The sequence below is a fragment of the Schistocerca americana genome, chromosome 4 (genome assembly GCF_021461395.2).
Source record: "Schistocerca americana isolate TAMUIC-IGC-003095 chromosome 4, iqSchAmer2.1, whole genome shotgun sequence".
NCBI classification, from domain to species: domain Eukaryota; kingdom Metazoa; phylum Arthropoda; class Insecta; order Orthoptera; family Acrididae; genus Schistocerca; species Schistocerca americana.
In genome coordinates, this window is record NC_060122.1 from 391,463,900 (window position 1) to 391,490,128 (window position 26,229).

Below are 26,229 nucleotides of genomic sequence, written 5' to 3' on the forward strand. Positions count from 1 at the left end.
GACAGAGAAAGTATACGATGCTAATGAACGTGTAGTTCCGTACGTGAAGAGAAGATAAAATCTAATAATCGTGGGGAGTGGAATGTGATGGCAGTAAAAGGAGAAGAAGAAAGAGGTATAGAAAAATGTGGATTTGGTAACAGGAATAAGAGAGGGGAAACACTAACTGAGTTTTCTAATAAATTTCAGCCAGTAATAAGAAATACTCTGTTCGAGAATCACAAGAGGATGCAGCTGGATTACATCATGGGCAGACAGAGATTCCGAAATCAGATATAGGATTACAAGGTGTACCTGGGAGCAGATATAGACTTAGATGACAATTTGGTAATGATGAGGGGTAGACTTAAGTTTAAGAGAATCGTACGGAAGAATCAGTGTGGGCGGAACTGAGACACTGAAGTACTGAGGTACTGAGTAGATGTGGACACTGCAACAAGGAGTACCACAGTAGACAGTTCAGTTGAAGAGGAGTCGACATTTCTAAAAAGAGTAATCACAGATGTTGGAAGGACGAAGATAGATACTAGGAACGTAACTGCGAAGAACCCTTGTGTAACAGAAGAAATAATTGAATCGGTCGACGAAAAAGGGAAGTACAAAAACGCTCAGCGAAAGACAGGAATACAGAAATATAAATCACTTAGGAATGAAATAAAGAGGAAGCAGAGGGGAGCAAAGCCGAAATGGCTGCGGAAAAAATTGAAAAAGAACTGAAACAAAATACAGGGACCTCAAAACAACCATCGATCAAACTAAGAGCAAGGGCGGCAACCTAAGAGTGCAATGGGAACTCCACTTTTAAACGCAGAGGAGAGAAGGGGTGGATGGAAATAGTACATCAAAGGTCTCTATGAGGGGAACACCTGTCTGATGACGTTATAGAAGAAGAAATTGGAGTCGATATGGAATGCACAGGGCATCCAGTATTAGAATCAGAATTTAAAAATGTTTGGAAGAGGGGATGGATAACATTTTATCTGATTTTCTAGTCACTGAGGGAAGTGGTATAAAACTGTGCAAATTGATGAATAGAATCTATGAGACTCCCGACATACCAGCACACTTTTGGAAAAACATCGCCCACACATTTCCAAAGACAGCAAGAGCCGACAAGTGCGAGAATTTTTGCACAATCAGCTTAATAGCACAATCATCCAAGTTGCTCACAAGAATGATATACAGAAGAATCGAAAAAAAAACTTACCATGAATATCATTATAGCTTTAGAAAGAGTAGACACCAGAGAGGCGGTCCTGATGTTGTACTTAACAATGGAAACAAGACTGTGAAACAGCAAGACACATCATAGGAACTGTCGTCCTGGAAAAAGCGTTCTGCAACGTAAAACGGCACAAGATGTCCGAAATGCTGAGAGAAATTGGAGTGAACTGTAGGGAAAGACAGATATGCACAAGAACCAAGAGGGAACAATAAGACTGGAAGACAAAGAACGAAGTGCTTGGATTAGGAAGTGTGTAAGACAAGTATGCTGTCTTTGGCCCCTACTGTTCAAAGAAGCACTGACGGAAATAAAGGTTCAAGAGTGGGATTAAAATTCACGTGGAAGGGTATCAATGACAGGATTCACTGATGCCGTTGCTACAGTCAGTGAAGTTGTAGAAGAATTACGGGACTTGCTGAGTGGAATGAACGGTCTAGTGACTATAGAATATGGGTTGAGAGTAGACCTAAGAAATACCAAAGTAATGAGAAGTAGCAGAAGTGAGAATAGCGTGAAATTTAACATCAACGTTGGTAATCACGAAGTTAAGGAATTTTGCTACTTTGGAAGGAAAATAACTCGTGACGAAGAACGAAGGAGAACATAGAAAGCCTTAACATGGACAAAGAGGACATTCTTGGCCAGGAGAAGACTATTAGTATCAGGCATAGGCCTTAATTTAAGAAAGAAATTTCTGAGAGTGATTATTTGGAGCACAGAATGGTATGGTATTGAATCACGGATTGTCGGAATCCGATCGTAGCTTGTTTAAGTGTCCGATTCACACCGTGGTTCGCTGCTAACTGCAGCAAAATTCCGTTTGCGCGTTGTTCAGCGCAGTAACGTGAGAGCACATGTTTTGAATAACCAAGCGCAATTCGCCGTTGTCGACTGGAGTGTCTTGTCTCGGTTCCTTACCGCAAATTTCCAATTTTCGACTGCCGTCGTCGCTGTTGCTATCACCCCATGGTGGAAGACAGATACACATCATCTTCAGCACAAGAATCCAGATGTCATTCAATTTCATGCCCACCTCCTTCCTATAGAAATTCCTGGAGTGTTTTATAATCTCCTTGGCCTCTCTGTGTAGCATTTCGTGGTATCCGCTTCTGGATGACAGTACTTGAGTCCCATCAAAATGAACGTGATGGTTTCTTGGCTGCAAAGCACGTTCCGGGACAGCTAATCTGTACTTCTGCCCGCTGCTGCAACTGCCCTTGTGCTCTCATCGTCGTTTTTTCGGTCACTCAAAGAAGCTACGATACCTCTTGAAAATGTCCTCCACTGTTGCAGACGAAACATTAGTTTTAAATATGAAATCCATTCGACCACGGCATAATAGCCTGGAACATTTTGTTAATTGTGACATTTCTGGCCGTGAAAGAATAGGACATTGTGGAATAACTTCCAGAGTCACAAACTGATTTGTTTAAATTTTCTGTATCCTTGATTGATGTATTTTACTTCTTTTGTACAAGCATTGAAATAAGGAGATATCTTGACAAGAGAACCAGGAAAACTATATTTGAAATTAAATTTTAAATCAGTGATTCACATTTTGTTGTGACAAAAGAGATTATACTCCATAGAATTATTCATCTTCTTTGCTGTGAGGAACTTTGCTGCTAATGGAAACTGACCGTCAATCTAAGATCCGAATTCGTATTCGGAAAATAAATGTGTGATATAAGATCACATTTCATTTGTTAGCTGAAGACCAGTCCACATTTTCTATTATTGTTTATTAATTTACTATTCATTTCCTATTCTTTTTATAATTAAATCGAACAAAATGTTACGAAATTAAGTTGTTATAAATTATAATCATTGTATTATATTTATTAGAGTATATATTACACTTGTCTGATTTTATCATTTGGTTATGACAACAATATATAGCGCCGACTAGATGACTCAGGATGACTCAGAAGGAGGCCAGCAATCTGTTATGCATATTGTGACTCATATTTTTCATGATGTATTCTATAGTAGAATGTCCTTCGCAGAGAATCTTTAGAATGATTGAAGGTTTAATTTAGCTGGGTTGACGCTGTACCTGGCCTCTTCATTTAAATAACCTGCCGTAAGACGTGTACATGGAAAGCAAGCGTGATTAAGGAACCAGGTCGGACCACAGGGATCATTAGTAGCATCTGAAGCAAGCGAAAACATTGCTCAGCAGATGCTATTGTCACTGCCAGCTTCTGTGCTTCCATAATTTTGCCAAGGATCATACAAAGTAATGAGGCAATATTTTACCAATGAACGAAAATTAATTTCCAGCACTGCTAGCAGATCTGCAGTTTTAAATCAACTTGCGTTCGCTGCTCTGAAGAACTGACCTTTGTATTTAATCGAAGATGCACATGCACCAGGCTACAATACACGGGCGTTTGGTGCCACACTGGCTAACACTTGGAATTAAGCTCTCGAATTTAAACTGGGATTATGTCTTCGCCATCGACGTCTACGTCTCTTAACAACTGTACGTAGTGATCTACGATTTTCACTTTGACATTCGTAACTGCAATTCTAGTCGCCCAAATTATAGCACTGGCGCAGAGGATGAATATGTGAAATATTGCATCCTCTCAGAAAGGAATATACCCTAATTTTGTTTTCACCCAGTTTTACTGTTGTCAGAGTCTATGCTGCGTTGACTATTTAAAGTACATTAACTTGTGATCAGTGGACTTTTTTAAATCTCGGTGCATCATACACCTTACATTTTTTTAATCAAGGTTCCAGTGACTATCCTTCCCAAATGTAACTATTTGGGGAATGTTTGCAAGGGGATTTCCAAAGTCGATAATTTCATTAACATCTAAGCAAAACATTTTTGAAGCGTTTTCCAGTTTATGGGATTGGAACAATTTAAATTCGTTGTAGGGACAACGTTGTCCTAGTAAAACATAACACAAGTAAAATATAAAACAGCGTAACGTATGTCTCGTGACGTATGTCGGTAAGGTCAGTGGCGTGTAGCAGTGCATGTAGTCTTTAGGCATCGAACAGCTCTTTCGAGAATGAGAGATGGTTGATCCAAACCTAGTAATTCTGAGGTCTGGCTGTAGCTTGCGACCAACGAATCTAGGTATCTGTTTGTCGATGGGGAGTTCTGGAGTGTAGTGGGTTATCTTCTGATCGTTCCGACTTATAGACTCATTTCAATAGTTGGGAAAGTTTTTAGAGTTACAAGTGTTAGACAGAAAATATCACTTTCGTAAAGATGGTATGACTCTGGTTTGACAAAGGAACCAAAAGAGATTTAAGAATCAAATCGGGAAAAGTTCAACTTGATTTGTAGGTTTGTCTGCCCTCCTACTCGACTGCACTACGATAGACCACCAGCAACGAGAGCCTGCAAACAGCGTGAGGAACGAACTGCCGAGCAAGAGTTGGCAGCCAGACGGCGTCCGCCATTATGAGGCACGAACCTACGTGCCGCGTCAAGGGAATGCTGCCGAAGATCCGATACGACGCTGATAAAACACGAGCAGTGGAATACTGCATACACACAGTGCGGGAGTTCAGTATTTGGTGCAGGAGGAAGCAGAACACACAACTGTATCACCTAACTTTCGGTAGGTAAAGTTATTCCTAACACTAAAAATGCCATTTTTTCTCATTGGAATTGGAAAACAATCAATTTCTGTAGCTATACACTAACAAACTTCTGAAGATATCTTAATAGATAAAAATCTACTTACAGCTATTGTAAACGAGCTCAAGAAACATTCCTTGAAGAAGAAAGAGTGTATTATAATAGTGTAATGAATTCGAATTTCCGCATCACCTTTATCAGCTATTTGACACCCACTTCTAGGTAATGACCTACTCTAACATCTCCATCCATTATGGTAAATTTTCATACGTGCAAAACTGTTTTAATGACAGCATGAAGTAATTTTTTATCAGACACATTTACTTAAAAAATAAAATTGTACAGTATATTTCAAAAATTTTCAAAGTACTGTACAGCTTTCATGATAAAAACGCAACTGTTAAACGAAGTAAAAGTGTTTGCTGTACTCTTTCCTAAAATTATGCAAGTTCTATACGACATTTGCAGAGCATCTGTGATGTTCTATAGAAACCGAGATTTTTATCAAATCACGAGACTTTACGGACTGTATAATCAGAAAAAGGAAGGAAAAGGAGGTATAACGTTCTGTCGACAACGAGTGCATTACAGACGGAGCACAAACTGGGATTCAAAAAGAATGGATAAGAAAATCATTGGTTGGATTTCCATGGAAATCATTCTTACGTTTGCTTTGATCAGGTGAGAGGAATCGCGGGAAACATGAATATGGATTGTCAGACGGGCTTTCAACATTCAACTGTCGACGGTCGCTGTCAAAGTCGTTCAGTCAGTCGAGAAGACAACCTTACGCAAAAGTTACGCGTCTTGTTTCGAGTTTCTTCCCAAAAATAGATTTAATTCGTCAAACTGTTAAAAGGCACAATCGTTTAAGGCATCAAAGAATCTAAAATAGTGACTTACTATCTTATAAACGGCTCTAGCAAGCACTGCAGCGTCGAAAAGGTTGGTGACGTTGTGTCATCACGTTCACAAGACAGTGGAAAGCACAACTTTCTACGACTCACGAAGATTGGTCTCTCGCGACGGTAGTCGAGATTTAAAAAGTGCTGCTCAAGCCAGGGTCCTTTTATGGCACAGTTCGGGAAGTATCGTTCGGTGCACTATCTTTCTGGATGTAAGGTCTCTATGTCATGCTGTAGGTGGACAAAGTGATCCACACGACCTTCGAGCTGTTGCCTCTACGTCTTGTAAAAAAGGATTGTAGAGACGCTAGGCGTTGTGTTTCGCTGTGTGTATACAGTGTCGAACTGCGAAAACAGGTGTTAGTCTTAAATACATCCCACTCTTCGTCGTATTCGTACCATCGTTTTTTTCTTCTGGCTTTCCCTACCTTTGAGCGTACTATGTTGTTTACTTCTGTTGTGCCCGCACTGTAGCATACAGTTTATGTTGCCTTATCATCATAACAAAAAGACAGTTTTGGATGGCATACCATGTATCATCCATGCCTTTTCCACCTATGTATTTTGCTACGAGTGAACTCAAAGGTTTGCGTTAACTCTGTGATAGTGATATAGATAGTTCTTTCTTTCTGTTGTATCTGACTGCGTTTGTGTTTAACTTATAAAATGATTATGATCGAAACCAGTAAAACCGTGATACATCCACCGCTAAAACTATGAACGTTGGTAACGTTATAACTAAAGATGACTGAAATTTTATTTAAATTAATTTGTAAGAAGTTGGTTTTAATAAATCAGGCACAGTTTGGAAATACATAGTGTTCATTTTAATAATTTTTAGCAGGTATTTGTCATTCTCCGGAAAATCTCTGAACAAGCTATGTTCAGATCCGTAGAAATGGTAATGTTCATTACGTCTAGCTATCTAAATGAATATTTCTTTCACTTATTATTTAGTTTGCAATTTATAGAGAAAAAAACCTTATCTGAATCACTCTGCATATGATTTATCCAAAAATTGGAGTCTTTAGGGCTTCGTTCGGGGTTTACTTGTAGTCATTAAAATGTTCTCTCCTTCCAACATAGTTTCAATTATTTACACACCTTGTTGACGTCTGTTTAAAAAATATGGTTGAAACCATTTGTTTGTAATGCCATCAGCTTCACAAAAATTAATTTTTTTCTGAGAGAGTAACATGATCAACAGAATCAAACGTCTTGGACAGATCACAAAAAAATACCAACTGGCAGTCTTTTACTATTTAAGATCTGTAATACACTAACTGAAAAAAATGAGGCATCCAGAAGGGGATGAGGAAACGAAACGAAGCTTCACTGGTTTGGATTGAGAGTAAATCGAAGAAAGACGAAAGTAATGAGGAGTAGCAGAAATGATAACAGCGAGAAATTTAACACCAGGACTGATGATCAAGAAGTAGAAAAACTTAACGAATTCTGCTACCTAGGCAACAAAATAACCAGTGACGGATGGAGCAAGGAGGACATCAAAAGGGCATTCCTGGGCAAGAGTAGTGTACTAGTATCAAACATAGGCCTTAATTTGAGAAAGAAATTTCTGAGAATATACGTTTCGAGTGCACCATTGTATGGTACTGAAATATTGACTGTGGAAAAACCGGAGAATCGAAGCATTTCAGATGTGGTGCTACAAACGAATGTTGAAAATTAGGTGGACTGAGAAGGTGAGAAATGAAGAGGTTGTGCTCAGAATCGGAGAGGAAAACACTGACAAGAAGAAGGGACAGGATGATAGGAGTCTGTTAAGACATCAGGGAATAACTTCCAGCCGGCCGCTGTGGCTGAGCTGTTCCAGGCGCTTCAGTCCGGAACCGCGCTGCTGCTACGGTCGCAGGTTCGAATCCTGCCTCGGGCATGGATGTGTGTGATGTCCTTAGGTTAGTTAGATTTAAGTAGTTCTAATTCTAGGGGACTGATGGCCTCAGATGTTAAGTCCCATAGTGCTTGGAGCCTTTTAACCATTTTTTGAGCAAGTATGTTTTCAGAATTATGTGATTCACTCTGTCCAGTGTTATAAAAAAAAATATTTTTTTCTATTTATTTATATTGAACGTATCTGTGTGTTGTTCATCTGTAAATCTGAATTGAAGAGTTTCTATTTTTAATGTACGTTTAAAAAATGATCTATATTTATGGTGGTAAGATGAAATAAGAGAATTCAGAAGAAATGTCCTTTTGCAAGGAAGCTGGATTGTAAGATTTATCTATGCGATAAAATATTGTGGGACTCCTCTGAAGTAACAAATGACTTGTGATAAATACCTATACTTTCCCATGCCCGATTAGTTGTTCCTTTATCTTGGGGCGTTCACTGACATTTCAGCCAGTCTCCGACTAATGATGCGGTAGGACACAGAATGAAGCACATAGTTCGTTAATTGTTCTCAGAATCTAGGCGGACAAGTAAAGGGCTAAAGATGTGCTTGGTGCATAATTCGGCGATCCTTCCTTTCTTCCCTGGTGGTGCTCAGACGTTGTCGGCCAGAACTTTGACGACGATTATGTCTGGCCTCACCTTCTGATTCTGTCCAACATCGGAACACTGCCAAATCCGAATACCCCAAAAAATCTAGATACTGATCTGTTCAACCAGCCTGCCAAATGCAGTCCCACAATGAGACCCCTGTCAAACTCCATCAGGTACTGATAACGCTGTATGATCCAAGTATACGTGTCCTTCACAGTGACCACTCAGCATCTGATACGGTTCACGCCCCTACCAGGCTTGGTAACAACATTAAACACAAACAGCACTAATGTACAGTGGTAGTCGTCCTGACTCTCGCAGAGAACTGCTACTTTAATCATTTACATATCCGCCAGTGGCTCGTATGTGTAGGAAAGTACGTCTACATCCAACTATGTCTTCAGAATGCTTAACCGTTTTTGTCAGGCAGTGTCCCAGGTTCGATTCCAGATACTGACAGGGATTTTTCGTTGGTATGATGACTAGACTGGGGTACACTCAGTCTCGTGAGTCCAATTGAGGGGCTACTTTGACCGAGTTGTAGCGCGGCTCCACGTCATGAAATACTGACTACGCGGAGAGATGGTTGCACTGGCCCCACAGCGCTCCATACCGTAGTCAGTCGGTACCGATGGGGCCAACAAGGCCCCTCGACGGAGTTTGTTAGTATATTTAATGAGTGAATGAATAAACAGCATTCTCAGTGCAGTAACCACTCTTGAATCCCAACTGTGAAGTTCTATGTAAATATTTTCCACTTAGGTCTACATCTACGGCTATAATCCTCAAGCCACAATGAGGTGTGAAGCGGAGGACACGTTTTGCACCACTGTCACTTCCCCCTTTCCTGTTCTAGGGGCGACTGCTGGTAAGCCTTGGTGTGAGCTCGAAAATGTGAGAATGCTTTCGAGTACCCTACTTTTCCGAATTTCAGTGAGGAAACTGGACGATAATAAAAATACTTAAATGTTTCTTGTCACCTTTCTTATAAGGACGTTTAAAATGGCATATTTTAATATGTCTGGAAAAATTCCCTCTGCCAGTGATACTTTATATACATCACGAAAAACATTGCTATTTAAGTTAGAACATCTCTAGAGAGTGACGTTTGATATTCCACCAAAAGTGTATGAGCTTTCGTTTTTAGATTATTTATAGTTCTATTTATTTCAGTAAATGATGTCAGTGGTACCACTAGTTGGTTAATGTTTTTTGGAATGACATTTTTAATATATTCTCTTGCTTTCTCGAACTGAACCATTTAATCCTAATTTTCGTGATACATTTGGACATTTGGAAAGAAATGGTTAAAAATATTCACAGCTTGTGATTGATCATTCATCATATAGTCATTCAGTTTAACTGTGGTAGCGTGTTGTGCAGTGGCTGGTTGTCGTCGCTCTCGTTTCACAATATCCCAAATATTTTCCATATTATTATCTGTGTAATTAATTTCTGTCATGATTTCATGAAATTTTAATAACTTTCCTTAAAATGTTTCATTAGTTTAGGAGGCTGGAAGTAACACCGAGACTTGACTTCTTCTGGCCTATTCCTCTTACATGAAATTTTAATCAGATTGCTTACCCACGGCTTACTTTTACGTTTTTAATACACTTTATGGATACCTTTCAAATATTGACAAAAATTAAAATGTAGTTTATTGAATTTCACATCTCTTTCCATATATATCTCATCCTGTTCCATCTGTTTAACTTTTACTAAAACACTGTATCCCGTTATACTACCTACTTCGTGCAGTTGGGCTGAAATGCTAATCATGTGCATACCTGAGCATACCAGTCGGCGCTTGTTACTAGCTGCTTACATGCTGATGCAGTTTTAATGGCCAGAAATGTAACTTGAGGATTCCGTGAAGCTGGCTACGGTTTCACTACTCGAAACCCGTGTGGAATTATGGAACAGTGAAACGCCAATCTTGCCTCCTAAGGGATCGTGTGTAATTTCTTCAAAAAATGAGCTAACGTACAACGCCGCCTTGCTTCATATCACAATGACGACTAAGTTTCGTTAACACTGAGTACACGAGAAATCATATTAAAATGTTTTCTGCTTTAAATGAATTTCGCATTGAGAACTGAGTGAAAAATGATATAAAATACTAGTTTCGAGTCAAGAATTCCTGTAGCCAGAAATACGTAAACGCAATTTTACAGACTAAAAAACTAAAACCAGGTTCAAATGGCTCTGAGCACTAGAGGGGACTTTACTTCTAAGATCATCGGTCCCCTAGAACTTAGAACTACTTAAACCTAACTAAACTAAGGACATCACACACATCCATGCCCGAGGCAGGATTCGAACCTGCGACCGTAGCGGCCGCTCGGTTCCAGACTGTAGCGCCTAGAACCGCTCGGCCACTTCGTCTGGCACTAAAACAGGGAAACGGCGCACAAGCCACCGTTGTTGACACGGATGTAAACAAATTTTCTAAGAAGTTAAATTATTTTTTAACTAATTAGCGAAGAGAAGGAACAGAGGGAGTTTAGGATATAGCGTTTTATCCAAACTGACGTTAGTGTAGATTTATACATTAGACTTGTATCGAGCGTTGTAATGAAAATTTGTGTCTCAGAGTGGGGCATAATTATGTGAACAGTGATCTGCAAGAATAAGATTTTCACTCTGCAGCGGAGTGTGCGCTGTTATGAAACATCCTGGCTGATTAAAATTATGTGCTGGACCGCGACTCGAACGCGGGATTTTTGCCTTTCGCGGACAAGTGCTCTGCCATCTGAGCTACCCAAGCACGACTCAGGATCCGTCCTCATAGCTTCAATTCTGCCGGTACCTCGTCTCCTACCTTCCAAACTTCTCCGCTGCAGAGCGAAAATATGATCCTGGGAACATCCCCTAGGTTATGGCTAAGCCATGTCTCACAATATCCTTTCTTCCAGGAGTGCTAGTTCTGCAAGGTTTGCAGAAGAGCTTGGAAGGTAGGAGACGACACACTGGCAGAACTGAAGCTGTGAGGAAGGGTCCTGAGTCGTGCTTGGGTAATTCAGATGGTGCCGGCACAGTAGCTCAGCGTGTTCGGTCAGAAGGCTGCTCACCCTCTGTAATAAAAAAAAAAAAAAGAGTAAAGGAATCAACGCCGGCCGCTGGTGGCCACAGGTTCGAATCCTGCCTCTGGCATGGATGTGTGTGATGTCCTTAGGTTAGTTAGGTTTAAGTAGTTCTAAGTTCTAGGGGACTGATGACCTGAGGTGTTAAGTCCCATAGTGCTCAGAGCCATTTGAACCATTCTTTTTTTTTTAAGGAATCAACGACCAACTTTAAGGGATGTCTTGTGACGTCCACCCAGACTAAACAAAACGAACAGTGCCGTACAACAAATGAGAAAAAACAAAAGAAAGGTGTTATAGCACTTGCCGGTGAAAGGCAAAGGTCCCGAGTTCGAGTCTCGGTTCGGCACATAGTTTTAATCTGCCAGGAAGTTTCAGTATAATGCAAAGTACACTGCGTGCAAAACCTAAGGATGAAAGTAATTTTCGTATGGTGTAGCACTGCCAAGCAACGCACTTGAATGAAAAGTGGAGCATGCATGGAGAGAACTGCAGCAGCATAGTTCAGAAGATAAATGGAAGAAATACGCAATGGGACGGTCAGAAATAACACTTTTATTCAAAGACAATAATTACGATGAACTCACAGGGATTAATGATGGTCCTCTCCTCTCCACAATACGAAAGGCAGGACATGGTTCTTAGTGGGGTGTGTGATCCAAAGAACGGCAGTACACGCTGTGCAACGTGCTTCACCGCTGGATAAGGCGTTCTTGTGGTAGGGCGGTCCGTTCCCCCACCGGTGCAGCTGACAGCCGCTAGATGGCGCAAGTGCACGTGCTGCTACACTTCTCTCCAACGCAGCCCAAACGTAAGTCAGGGGTACGGGCAGGCCAATCCATTCGCTGAATAGTCTGTCGTTCCAAGGGCTTTCTTCCATGCTGGCACACTGTCATCCTTAAAAATAAAGTCAGGCTCCAAGTCACCCCTGAAAAGACGCACAAAGGAAAGGACTGCATTGTCACAGTAAAGTTGACCGGTGACTGTACCGTGTTCGAAGATTTGGAGGTCAGTACGCCCGTGCAACGTTATATCTTCACACACCGTAAGACCTGGACCACAAAAACAATCAAGTCCCACAATACTGGACGTACCCTCATATGGCGAGAGGCGTAACTCATAATACACCCTGATACATTGTCGAACATGATTGTTGTTGAAGTTTTATGGTGCGGAGGGTTCTAATGTTGCATGGGCGTCCTGACCTCCAAATCTTTGAACTCGGCTTCAAATGGTTCAAATAGCTCTAAGCACTATGGGACTTAAACAACTGAGGTCATCAGTCCCCTAGACTTAGAACTACTTAAACCTAAGTAACCTAAGGACATCACACACATCCATGCCCGAGGCAGGATTCGAACCTGAGACCGTAGCAGCAGCGTGGTTCCGGACGGAAGCGCCTAGAACCGCTCGGCCACAGCGGCCGGCTTTGAACACGGGGCACTTACCGGTCAACTCTACTGCGTGCTACATCTCCATGTTAGTTTTCTCAGGTGTACATTCGAGCCTGACTTCATTTTCATGGATGACAATGTGCGACCCCGTGGAAAAGTGCGGGTGGAGGAGCTCTTGGAACAGGAAGATATATAGCGAATGGACTGGCCTTCCCTTTCTCCCGAGTTGAATACGATGGAGCACGTGTGGGATATGTTGGGGAGACGTACTCCAGCACGTCGACATGGATCACCGACCATCCAGCAGCTATCAGCCGCGGTGGTGGGGAAATGGAACGTCCTACCACAAGAACACCTAACACCTCACCAACTTTGTGGACCGCGTGCAGTTTCCCCGCGTGGTGATCATACTATGTTAAGAACAGTGTCCCATCTTGCACAAGGTGCAGGGGACCATCATGAATCGTGGTGACTTTCAAGAAAGTATTATTTCTGCTCGTCTCGTTGAATACTGCTTTCGGTTACCTTCTGTAGTACACTGAAGGTGTTCTTTGTATGTGTCGTCCAAGATTCATGTTACTTGGCAGTGACACATCGTACGAAAGTTACTTTCATTTTGAAGTTTTGCACACCAGTGTATACTCGGGGGAGGGGGGTGGGGTGGGGGAGGACGTACCACGAAGAAATCATCCAAATGGTCCGAAAGGGACTAAAATCGATATATGAGGTATATATTTACACCAAAAAAGTAATAAAAATTTAAGAAAAATTTGATGATTTATTGAAGAGAAAGAGCTTCACAAATTAAGCAAGTCGATAATACGTTTGTGTACCTCTCGAACTTCTGCAAGCAGTTACTCGGTTTGGGATTGATTGATAGATTTGTTGGGTATCTTCCTGGGGGATAATGTGCTAAGTTCTGTCCCAATGGAGTGTTAGATCGTGAAAATTCCGTTGTCGTTGGAGGGTTCAGCCTATAACGCTCCAAACGTTCTGTATTGAGGCGAGATCCGGCAACCTTGCTGGCCAATGTAGCGTTTGGTAAGCTCAAAGACATACAGTAGAAACTCTCTCAATGTATGGGTGGGCATTAGCTTTCTGAAGTGTAAACCTAGGAGGGCTTGCCGATGAAGTGCAGCAAAAGGAGGCGTAGAATACTGTCGACGTACCGCTGAGCTGTAAGTATGTCATGGATGACAACCAAAGGGGTAATGGTATGAAATGGAATGGCACCCCAGATCATTACTCATGGTTGTCGGACCATGTAGAGGGCGACACTCAGGTTGGCATCCCACTGCTGTCTGGGGCGTTCCACGCACGTCTTCGCACTTCATCGGCGCTCAATTCTAAGTGACCGAAAGTGCCAGACGGTACAAATAGACTTATTGGTGTACAGAACTTAATGGCAGCCGGCACAAGAGGCACCGTGAGCTCAGCCCCTTTTCTGTGAGCAGCCTACTAATGGTCCCTGTGGTCACCGAGGCACCAGCTGCTCGTCGGATCGATGCTAATGATGAATCCGAGGCTTTGAGTGCCTCTCTGACGATTGCTCGGTCTTCACGTTCTGTCATCTCTCTAGATCGACCGCTTCCTTATTGACGTTGTGTTCGGCCATGGTTCCCCCGTACCTGCCAACATCGTCGAATTGTGGCATCGATCCTAATTAAATGCCGGCTTCTTTGAGATCGACTACACGTCCTCTCACAAATCCTGGCATCTGCGCATTTTGTTCACGCGCCCATCTGCGAGGCATAGTTAGCGTCTATCTGAGTAAACGGAATGAAATTCACAGACTCCATGCCCTGATATGCCCCCTGTTTACTATCCTTGCCAGCTTCACAGTGGAACCGTGCTGCAGCGTCACACAATCGACCATCGGCAGCCAAATCTAACAGTTCTGTTTTTTCCGTCGATACCTCTGTATATTGAACAAGCAGTATAGGAAACAAAAGAAAAATTCGGAGTGGGAACTAAAATCCATGGGGAAGAAATAAAAACTTTGAGGTTCGCCGATGACATTGTAATTCTGTCAGAGACAGCAAAGGACCTGGAAGAGCAGCTGAACGGAATGGATAGTGTCTTCAAAGGAGGATATAATATGAACATCAACAGAAGCAAAACGAGGATAATGGAATGTAGTCGAATTAAATCGGATGATGCTGCGGGAATTAGATTAGGAAATGAGAGGCTTAAAGTAGTAAATGAGTTTTGCTATTTGGGGAGCAACATAACTGATGATGGTCGAAGTAGAGAGGATATAAAATGTAGGCTGGCAATAGCAAGGAAATTGTTTCTGAAGAAGAGAAATTTCTTAACATCGAGTATAGATTTAAGTGTCAGGAAGTCATTTCTGAAAGCATTTGTATGGAGTGTAGCCATGTATGGAAGTGAAACGTGGACGGTAAATAGTTTAGACAAGAAGAGAATAGAAGCTTTCGAAATGGGGTGCTACAGAAGAATGCTGAAGATTAGATGGGTAGATCACATAACGAATGAGGAGGTACTGAGTAGAATTGGAGAGAAGAGAAATTTGTGGCACAACTTGACTTAGAGAAGGGATCGGTTGGTGGGGCATATTCTGAAGCATCAAGGGGATCACCAATTTAGTATTGGATGGCAGCGTGGAGGGTAAAAATCGTAGAGGGAGACCAAGAGATGAATACACTAAGCAGATTCAGAAGGATGTAGGTTGCAGTAGGTACTGGGAGATGAAGACGCTTGCACAGTATAGACTAGCATGGAGAGCTGCATCAAACCAGTCTCCGGACTGAAGACCACAACAACAACAACCTCTATGAATATCAGTTTGCGACCAATTTTCATAACTCCTTCGTCGTCCGTCGTTTCTTTTCTTCTTATCTTTTGTCTTTGTTATACACTCAGTTGCTTAGAAGTGACGAATACTTCCGTAGAAGGCGAGATTAAGGTGCCAAAAAGACTGAGGTTCGTCCATAGACATTATCATAATACACTCGCTGGAAACCTTGGCGCATGCTTGTAACGGTCTTGTGACGAGAAACGAGGGCATTAGCAATGCGCCCACACTCGCAGCCGAGATGTTGAAGTGTCGCTTGGCGTCCTACGACCAGAGAAAGTGTTTTATTCCGGCCGGAGCTTGAGGAGGAAGTAAAGAAAGGAACGAAGGAAGGAAGGAAGCAGGAAGGATGGAGCCCACGGCGTGCCAAGATGGTGTCAGCCGCTGGCGGTCCGCCAGGGCGGCGCGCCTGTCGCCTTTCGCTGTGAGATTTACGTGACGTGTGAGCTGCGAACCGTCAACGGCGCAGGAATACCTGCTCACTGATTACCCTGACAGGAAATAGACGCGACCAACACTCATCCATGCAAGAAAGTTTGTTACGTACTCACGTGTGTCGTACATCGTTTCTGTGATAATTGCTGTCATGTGAAACATGCCGTTTCCACATTATTGCTCATGTTTAACATCATACGAGAGAAGTCATAAAGTTTTTACTACCATTTGAAAACATAATGTTATGTAGCTAATTCTGGTTTGTTTGCAGCTACATGTTTACACTGGTGATAAATTATAAAATCCCTTCGGTATAGTTCAGGCCGCTAGAGAAGCAGCTGATAAAGTGAAATAGAGTGCCGTTCTTCGTTTCCTGGGGAACAACTTTGCAACAATACCGCTGATTTGGTGAAAGTGTGTACGGGTTATACAGTGCAGACATCTCCAAAGTCGACAAAGAAGTCTGAATGACGAAGAGTTCAAAATGGTTCAAATGGCTCTCAGCACTATGAGCTTAACATCTAAGGTCATCAGTCCCCTAGAACTTAGAACTACTCAAACCTAACTAACCTAAGGACATCACAGACATCCATGCCCAAGGCAGGATTCGAACCTGCGACTGTAGCGGTCGCGCGGTTTCAGACTGTAGCGTCCAGAACCGCTCGGCCACTCCGGCCGGCTGACGAAGAGTATACTAGTAGATAATCTATCTGTGAAGGAGCGAGATTCGCGAGAGAAGTGGAGGCTCAGGTTTCAGTTTTCAGTATTTTCAACGTCCATTTTCTTCATATAGGGTCCCACAGCCGTATATTTGTTAAAGGACATTTTAAAATTTTCCACCTCGGCTGTTTTTCACAAGTAGACTCTTAAGTTTATTATACACTGAAGGAAAAGAATGAAAAGACCGAGAAGGAGTTGTGCGATATAAATGAGAGTTGATAGGCATATTTCTACTACTGAAAGATGCTGCCAAACTCTTGAGCCCTTGGGTGACATAGTCCAAACCCTCTCTCAAGGCGGTTTTCAGGCCTTCCACGGTTCGGGGAAGGTGTGTTCATTGAGAAATATGTCTGCCAACAGCATCCCAGCATCTCTATAGGGCTTAGTTCTTTCAGTACGTTAAATATCTGTACATTCCAGTGTCTCGGACACTTCAGCGATCCTGTGTGGACAGGCGTTATGGTCCATAAACAGCAAATCCGGATCTGCCGTACCTCTAAAAAGACGTATATGATCCAGACTAATCTCACTGCAATACCACTGTGCTGCAATGTTACGTCACGCAAAGATGTGAAGCGATGTTTGACCATTGTGGATGATACCTACGAAGATCATAACGCCTAGGCTACATCGAAGACGTTATGAAAATTCTGTGGGATGTAAAGCGTTCCCCCCCTCTCTCCTCACTAATTGGTGGCCACCATCGCTTTCCATATTGAAGCGGGATTCGTCTGAGAAAATCACTGCGGACCATTGTTGCCGACGCCAACCAACATGCTCCCTAACACCAACAAACTCTTTGTCGACGATGGCGTGGTTGAAGTGGATTGCATTTAATATGTTTGCCAGCATACAAACCAGCCTGATTTAATCATTGCAAAATCGTTCTGGCACATACACGTGTGCCAGTAATGTTTGGAAGGTCTCTAGCGCTCTGCCTAGGAGGGAGAGGTCTGTTCCTTTTCGGGACTGGGGCTACGTATCAACGGTCTCGCGGTGCTGTGGTCCTCCTACGACCACCGCTGTGTTATCGATAGCTACGATGTCACAGTGGAGGTACAAGTCCTTAGACAGCCGGCACAGTAGCTCAGCGTATTCGGTCAGAGGTTAAGCTGCCCTCTGTAATAAAAAAAAAACTGAGTTAACCGATCAACAAAGAACTTAAACGGATGTCTTACGACGTCCGCCCCGAGCAGATGCAACGAACGAAACAAAAAAAAGAAAAAAAAAACAAAAAAAAATTGTCCGCGGCTCGTGGTCTTGCGGCAGCATCCGCGCTTCCCGCACACGGGGCCCCGGGTTCGATTCCCGGCGGGGTCAGGGATTTTTCTCTGCCTCGAGATGACTGGGTGTTGTGTGTGTCTTTCATCATCATTTCATCCTCATTCACTCGCAAGTCGCCATAGTGGCGTTAAAGAACTTGTGGAGCGGCGGCCGAACCGCCCCGCGAGGGGTCTCCCAGCCACCAATGCCATACACTCATTATTATTATATAGCCGGCACGGTAGCTCAGCGTGTTCGGTCAGAGAGCCGGTTGGCCTCTGCAATAAAAAACTGAGTGGAAGGACCAACCAAGGAACTCGAACAGGATGTCTTGCTATGTCCGCAACGACCAGACACAACGATCAATAACGAAAAAAAAGGATGACACTACGACACCGACACCTACGAAAGCGCCCTCTAACCGGCGCTGTGCAGCTCTGCGAGCGCCGCTCCAGATTCTGCCCATTTGTTCGCGATCTGACGACCAACCAACATTGTTTCATCTTCATAGTGGGCGAGCGACTACAGATTTTGCCTGTTAGCTTTGATACATCCGACTTTGCACCTACGTGCACATCTTTACTAAAAGTTACGTATATGTCATTGACTAATGTTCTCTATTAAATGTACTTTTACATTAAAAGCAGTGCCGAGATTTTTACCTAACCTGCTCCTAATCGCTTCCTACATTCGGCCTACCCTTCAGTTTATAGGAGCAGACCCTCGCGCCACATTCCAGGCGGGATACGAAAACCGTCATGGTTTCGCATAGCATTTTCATCTTCAGCGGTCTTTTCTAATCGCGAAATGACTCTGTGGCCCAGCGGTTCTAGGCGCTTCAGTCCGGAACCGCGCAGCTGCTACGGTCGCATGTTCGAATCCTGCCTCGAGCATGGATGTGTGTGATGTCCTTAGGTTAGACAGGTTTAAGTAGTTCTAAGTCTATGGGACTGATGACCTCAGATATTTAAGTCCCATAGTGCTTAGAGCCATTTGAACCATTTTTTTCGCGATATGACACACCCTTTACTGTGGCCGCAGTAGTGACACTTCTACCGGCTTCGAGCTGTCCAACTGCTCATCCACTGTCGTAAGCACTCAAATGATGTCTTGCAGACATTTTGCTGTAGCACACGGAATGTCGCACTAATCGGTTCCGTAACAATCTGTCAAGTCTTGTACTGCATGAATTGCCGAATGCGTGCAGAGCGTTCGTTCACAGGCTTCGCTGCAGTTAACACGTTCCGCCCTCTACATTTCTTTTTACTGTCATCGGTCGGCTGTTTTGTAGCAATTGTCGGTCGTTCCACAGCAACAGGTAGATGTATCTTAGCAAGTATCACTTTTTCTTTAGCAATTGTCTAGCAGTGTAAAAACCAAAAGCTTACTGCTCGCAGTGATATTCATCTTCATCCCTAATGCGACGCTATAGTACACTGTCGTACACGCTCGCTTTCCTTATGGAACACTAGCGGTCACAGTTGGTATTTAACACGAAAGCGAGCACATACAGCGTACTATAACGTTTTAGTGATAGTTATGACTATTAATGCACGCAGTAAGGTTTCTGGTTTTAACTCTGACACTTGCACGTTATGCGCTAGCATTCACATTCGCTACACCCGCCATTTAGTAATAGAATAATTGTACAACATATCGACACCAGCTGCGATTTAAAATGATCTGCAAGACCGAAATTGGGCAGTTACGCAAGATACATTAAACTGAATATTTGTGAAAAACAACCGAGGTGAAAAACTTCAAAAGATCCTTTAATTTTCAACAACATGTCGAACCTGACTAAGGTCGCCCTCCACTTGATTCCGCAACTTTTCACACCCATTCAAAGAAGTATAAACCGTGGTAGCTGCGAAAACGTGACAGCTGTATCACACTAATCCAAATTGCGTCTTTAGCTGCATAATGAGCAAGGACGAGTGGTTTGTGTACAAGCATTACCCCAAGACAAAGACGAGAAGCAAACAATGGAAGCGGTGGGTGCACCATCCTGGGTGTAAATGCTGTCGTGTTATCCTGACAGGTTATGCTCGTGGGGTGTAAACCGTCGCAGGAGCATAGTACCAAAATCTCCTGTCACGGTGTTTTGGAAAGGTTGTCAAGAATGTCACCTGTAGTTGTCCAAGATGCTGTTCTTATTCCAATATTCCGTCCCAGTTCTTTCTGCATGCTGATTCTTTAGCGTAACGACTTTTCATTACTCTTCGTATTCCCTCTTCCTATTCTCCTTACATGAGAGATTTCTTTCTCCTTCCTCTGACGAAGAAACCATTTCATGACAGGTATTTCCAAAATGACGGGGAGGCTATTTTCGAGGTGGCCATTTTCTGAACATCCAAAATACAGATTTCTACAACCTAGGCCTCCGACAACTTCATCAGCAGTTGAGAAAAGTGTGGCGCGTTGAAGGCCGCTTACATCGTCAGTCCTAAAAGTTTTCATACAACCATGTGAAATCTCTTTGGGATGTTATTCGAATCGCGCCTCACATTTGCTTGAGTGTTGGTGATGTCGTCAAAGCTACGACTCTTCACGCGATTTTCTGCCATTTTCTTTTTATGGTACGTTCGTAATGATAACCCCACGTCTCGTCACTCGTGATATTTTCCAGGAAAGCACTGTTTGCGTTTCTTCGAATTTCAATCAAATCGCTTCAGGTGTCCACGCGTCGTTGCTTTTGTTCAGGAGTCAAGGTGTGCGGGACAAACATTACAGATAATTTTCTCTTCTTGAAGTCGATTCTGGAGAATGCCTTGAACACTGGAATTAGAGATGTTGCTCTATTGAGTTTTTTGATCCAAAAACGTTGACACACTATGGCAGCACGTCCACTGATTAACACTGCTTAGGTGGTCGAATGCACATCTATTGTTTACACCTGTTAGCTGGAGACGCCACCGTAGTTACTGCACTGACGAAGCTTGTACGCTAGGAAGGAAATCAGTCTCGGAACGTTTTGGACGGGCGGCGTGTATGTTGGTAAGAGCTAACACCAAGTTCCACAGGTGCACTTCATCTTCTCGTAGTAACTATTAAAACTTAATGACAACTCTTCTTACGTTATAGAAGTGTAATTAACTACACATAGCTGTTTAAGAACTTACGGTATAGCCGGCCGGAGTGGCCGAGCGGTTCTATGTGCTTCAGTCTGGAACCGCGCGGCCGCTACGGTCGCAGGTTCGAATCCTACCTCGGGCATGGATGTGTGTGTTAAGTCCCATAGTGCTCAGAGCCGTTTGAACTTACGGTATACAAAGTTCTGTCAGCAGGCAACTTCATTAGTCTGCTTTTCAACACATTAAAGGTCCCTGCCAGACTGTTTATTTTCGTGGAGCCGTATTAAATACGACTGTGTGCTGTAAAAGAACAAGGAATTTGGTGAAGCAATAATGAAGTCTAGGGCTGGGCGCTGTCGTTGCTCGCGCTGTGGCGCGGAGACTAATGCACTGAAGCGGAAAATTTGTGTTGCTGCCAGAACAAGGTGTGTCCCGTGAAATTTAAGCTGCCAGGGCCAAGGCTCCGTATCGTGATCGGAGGCGAGCATTACGGATGGATGTCACCCCACGCGATGCGCCAGGCCGAGGCAACGAGGACCCACGGTAAGGCACGAAGTTTGTCGTTGCCCTTAGCAGCCGGATCCGTGACAAAATTTTGAAATTCTTCCCAGATGGCCAGTCACAGTCCCGCATTTTAGTTGAAAAGGGGTTTTGTAGCCAAGTGTGTTTTAGTTTGAGGGTCTGAGAGCCCCAGCCGCACATTTCATCAGGGGAACTTGGCTGTTTTAAGAGAAGCATGATTGGCAGCGTTAATCTTGATGCACTAGTCTGATGCCCACGATTCGCTGTCTCAGTGCTACATATATCGACAGTGTATACGTATTTACCAACATATGTTGACGATGGAAGGCTTGCTGTGTCGACGGTTTACAAGATATGGCCCAGTATCAAACCCTGAGGAATGCCATATACATTTATGCATGGGCGTACCCAAGTCTAATGAAGGAGGAGTATCCTGTAGATAGCTGCCGAGAAGCTGTACCAGCGAGCTCGGCTGCCCCTGAGTGAATATCTACGTCATGTGTGGGATTATATTCATGGAGACTTCAGAATGAAATAATGAGCATTTGAAAATTAAAAGAAGAAATCTCCAATAGGAATAAAAACAATAACCAAACTACAAGCAGCTGTTGGAAAGTTAATATCTTTGCAGTTCTTTGAAAACAAAATCTACTGCTGCATAGTATTCGATACCGTGTTCCGGCACCCCGTGCGCTGTAAAACGTTTGGATTCTCCACGAGGTAGTTGAGACGTTGCTGCTCAAGTCTAATTTTCAGCCGTGGCGCTCCTGAGCTCATCTAGTGTGTGAGCTGGAATCTGGTTAGTTATAAAATACGAGTGTTCAGAGACGAAGCCTGCTCCTCATTTACTGGCAGAATAACCTGCTGACAAGTAGTTTTGCAACATATGCGTATCTACGTCATGTGTGGGATTATATTCATGGAGACTTCAGAATGAAATAATGAGCATTTGAAAATTAAAAGAAGAAATCTCCAATAGGAATAAAAACAATAACCAAACTACAAGCAGCTGTTGGAAAGTTAATATCTTTGCAGTTCTTTGAAAACAAAATCTACTGCTGCATAGTATTCGATACCGTGTTCCGGCACCCCGTGCGTTGTAAAACGTTTGGATTCTCCACGAGGTAGTTGAGACGTTGCTGCTCAAGTCTGATTTTCAGCCGTGGCGCTACTGAGCTCATCTAGTGTGTGAGCTGGAATCTTACAAGGACACACTGAAAGTTTCACCTGGTTCCAAGCATGCTCGGTCAGCTTCACGTCGGCAGATACCACAGACCGTTTAATATTGTTGACTCCTGCCGTCTTTGGAAAGTTGTTCTCGGGGTGGGTGCGATGAGCTCGTGTATTGTCATGTTGATAGACGAACCAAGCGCCGAAATGTTGACTGTAGGGCTGGTCAGTAGATTCGAGGATCCTGTGGTGATAGTGTTCAACCCTCAAGTTATTCTCGATAGCGGTTAGAGGTGTCTGATATATATTCAAGACGCCAACCCAAAGTACCACTGACCTACCTGCCCGCTGAATCCGTCGGATAGCACACCCCAGACGTGCGTTGGTATCTGGTTAACTAACACACTCTTCTTCGTCAGGCGTCAGACAACTTGATGGAGAGAATCGGACGCCATTGATCCAGATTCTATTCCATGTGCTGCCATTGTTGTTCCTAATGGAAGTCGAAAGACCAAATCTATCGTATACAGATGGTTCAGTAGAATCTCGTGACTCAGTTGCCCTTAGAAAGACCATCGAAGTTAGTTCCATTTTACCAGCGCACCTACGATCAATAATTCGTAGGTAACTTTCATCAGCCAGCTGGCTGACCTCTAGCGATCACTACGTTGCAGATTTTCAGCGTTTTGTGTCTAACGATTGCGGCTGAATGTTCTAATGATACGCTGTTTTATACGCCAATTGTGCCCGTTAATTCCCGAGCTGATAATCATTCTTGCAACAAAGCGACGAAGTAAGCAGGGTCTAAGCTTGAAATGGTCCTTCCAGTCGAAATGAAAGGCTGGAAAGCGCACGGGAGTCGCACTGTAGCGTTAGTGATCAGAAACGTAGCTGATTATACTGAAATCCACTGAATGCAGGGTTAATTTAATTTCTTACATGGATGGCTGAACACAGCCATTTCCTTTGTTCAAAACACTATTTAGGAAATGATTTACAACTAAAAAAACTTGCTACGTTAGTCAGGAGAATGAGCCAAAATGTTTTTTGAGTAGTTTACTTCTTTTTGGAACTCACACAGGCGACTCTGGTTTATCCACGTAGGACACTTTCTCACCGTTATCTGAAGACACATTTTCGGCTTATTCTCGGTTGGGATACCGATCAAGGCAATAAGAAAATAAAATGTGTTTTTGTGTACAGTCATAATTTTTTATTCTGCTTACTAGTTACCGGTTTCGGTACCCAGTACCTTACGCAGGTCGTCCCCTGGAATGCAGTCGGCATACTTGCTTCTCAAGTAGGTGTGTCACGTCTGGGAGTCAGTGGGTGGAGCTTGCTACCACCTCTCCCCTCACCTCCTAAGAATTCGTCGATGACGATGTTTTTGGGTTAATGAGCTAATTATATTTAAAATGTGACAATTCTCCTGTCACGACTGGCGTATCCGCCAGTGTAAAAGGAGGTGGGGAGTTTTGTGCTGTCGGAAGAATGAACCTCCTTCAGTGGCAAATCAAGGCAGCTTTAACTGAGCACCGAAATAGCAGTTGGGCAGAAAGATGGTCTCGCGTCAGCTTGAAGCCACTGCATGGAACCTCGTCTGCCTCCTTACGAAGAGACGATCTGAGAAGCCGCCGTTAACAACTACAGTTGGTCACTCCTACACTTCGCTGCACTTGGCAAATGCTTTAGGTGATGTATTTGACATAACTTTAATCCCGTGACGGAGCCCATCAATGGCGCCCACATACATCTGGTGGCGGAACGACTACGAGTTCTCTCTTCGACGAACCGGAAGCAGATGATCTGGAAATAGAAGCCACCATTTAGAAGGAAGTCCGGCAAGCTTTCAAACGATTACAAAATAGAAAACCACGCGGGTGTGATCAAATCAAAGAGCAGATGTTCAAGGAACAGCCTCCAGCGGATATTACGTACATTACCCTAACTCAGAAGAAATAACTAACACCTTGGAAGGAAGTCAGCGTTACAGCAGTCCCAAAACCGGGGAACATCCGAGCGGATTCTATCAGTTACTGGCTGGTCAGCCTCTTCTCCAAGCTGAGCAAGGCCTTCGAGAGGATTCCTGTTGCCATGGCTCAATCTACAACGAAGCAGTGGTGCCTGGCGATCAGTTCGGGTTCCAACCAGGGCACTCCACGCCTCCCCAGCTCCTGAGTGTAGTGGGTATAAGAACCATGCCATTTAATATAAGGAAACGTTGTGGCATGATCCTCTTGGGTGTGTGCCATGCCTTTGACGGGATTGGCATCAGGGTCCAATTTACAAAATATTCACTCAGGGGCAGCCGAGCTCGCTGGTACAGCTTCTCGGCAGCTATCTACAGGGTACTCCTCCTTCACTAGACTTGGGTACGCCCATGCATAAATGTATATGGCAATCCTCAGGGTTTGATACTGGGCCATATCTTGTAAACCGTCGACACAGCAAAACTTCCATCGTCAACATATGTTGGTAAATACGTATACACTGTCGATATATGTAGCACTGAGACAACGAATCGTGGGCATCAGACTAGTGCACCAAGATTAACGCTGCCAAGATCCAGGCGATTCTATTCAAAAGCGGCGGTCCAGACCTATAGGAGACATCACTCACTTCGGCACCCCCATACCATCGACGTCGACATCTGTAGCTCATGTGGAAAAACCACCAAGGCGACACCTGAAAGGAAACTTGTGGCATCCTGGGAGACCTTTACCCACTGGTTAGTGAGAGACATGATCAATCATAGACAGTGCCTGTCCTGTATGGGGAACTGCAGCTGAAGCTCCTGCTGTCGAAGTCCAAAGGTTGCAGAATAACGCACTCTGGTGCTTATACCATATTCCCAGTAATATCGCGGCTTGCTGTCTTCACGAAACTGCAGGGAAGAAGCAAGTGATTCAGAGATTCAAGGAGCACGCTGAATATTTGTGTTATAAGTGGCAACATCGACCGAATGCTTTCATAAAGTGCTTAGGTCAGTGCAATGAAGACACAAGCAGCCTGTGAACCCAGTAGCCAGGTAGTAGGCGCACGTTGAGATTATCAGACGAGGTTAGCATGACACGAGAGAAGCCACATTCAACACTATAAGTTCAAATACAGTACTCACCATCAGATCTGGCACGCTATACTCAACAGCTCCAAAGGAACTCCAAAGGAACAAAATGGAGTGTTGTCGGTACAGAAGTGGTAACAACAGATTGGTTCGGTCAAGAGAACTCTGTCTCTTCGAACGTTGACTAAGTTTGATTACCTGTTGTTTGGCACTTCACGCTTTGGAGCTGGGAGCCTCCAATCAGACCGCTCAGCGTCACTCGCGAACTTTTCGCCGTTGCCAATCTGGCACAATAAATAGTCAGTTCATTTGCATCGTTGTGTTTGTGATGTTTTTGGTGTGATTATCACATCCGGTAAAGTGCGAAATAAAAGAAGTAGACCCAGGATTCGGCAACCAAACACATCAAAAGAGAAAGGCGGCAAGGAATTGAATTTAAATGATAA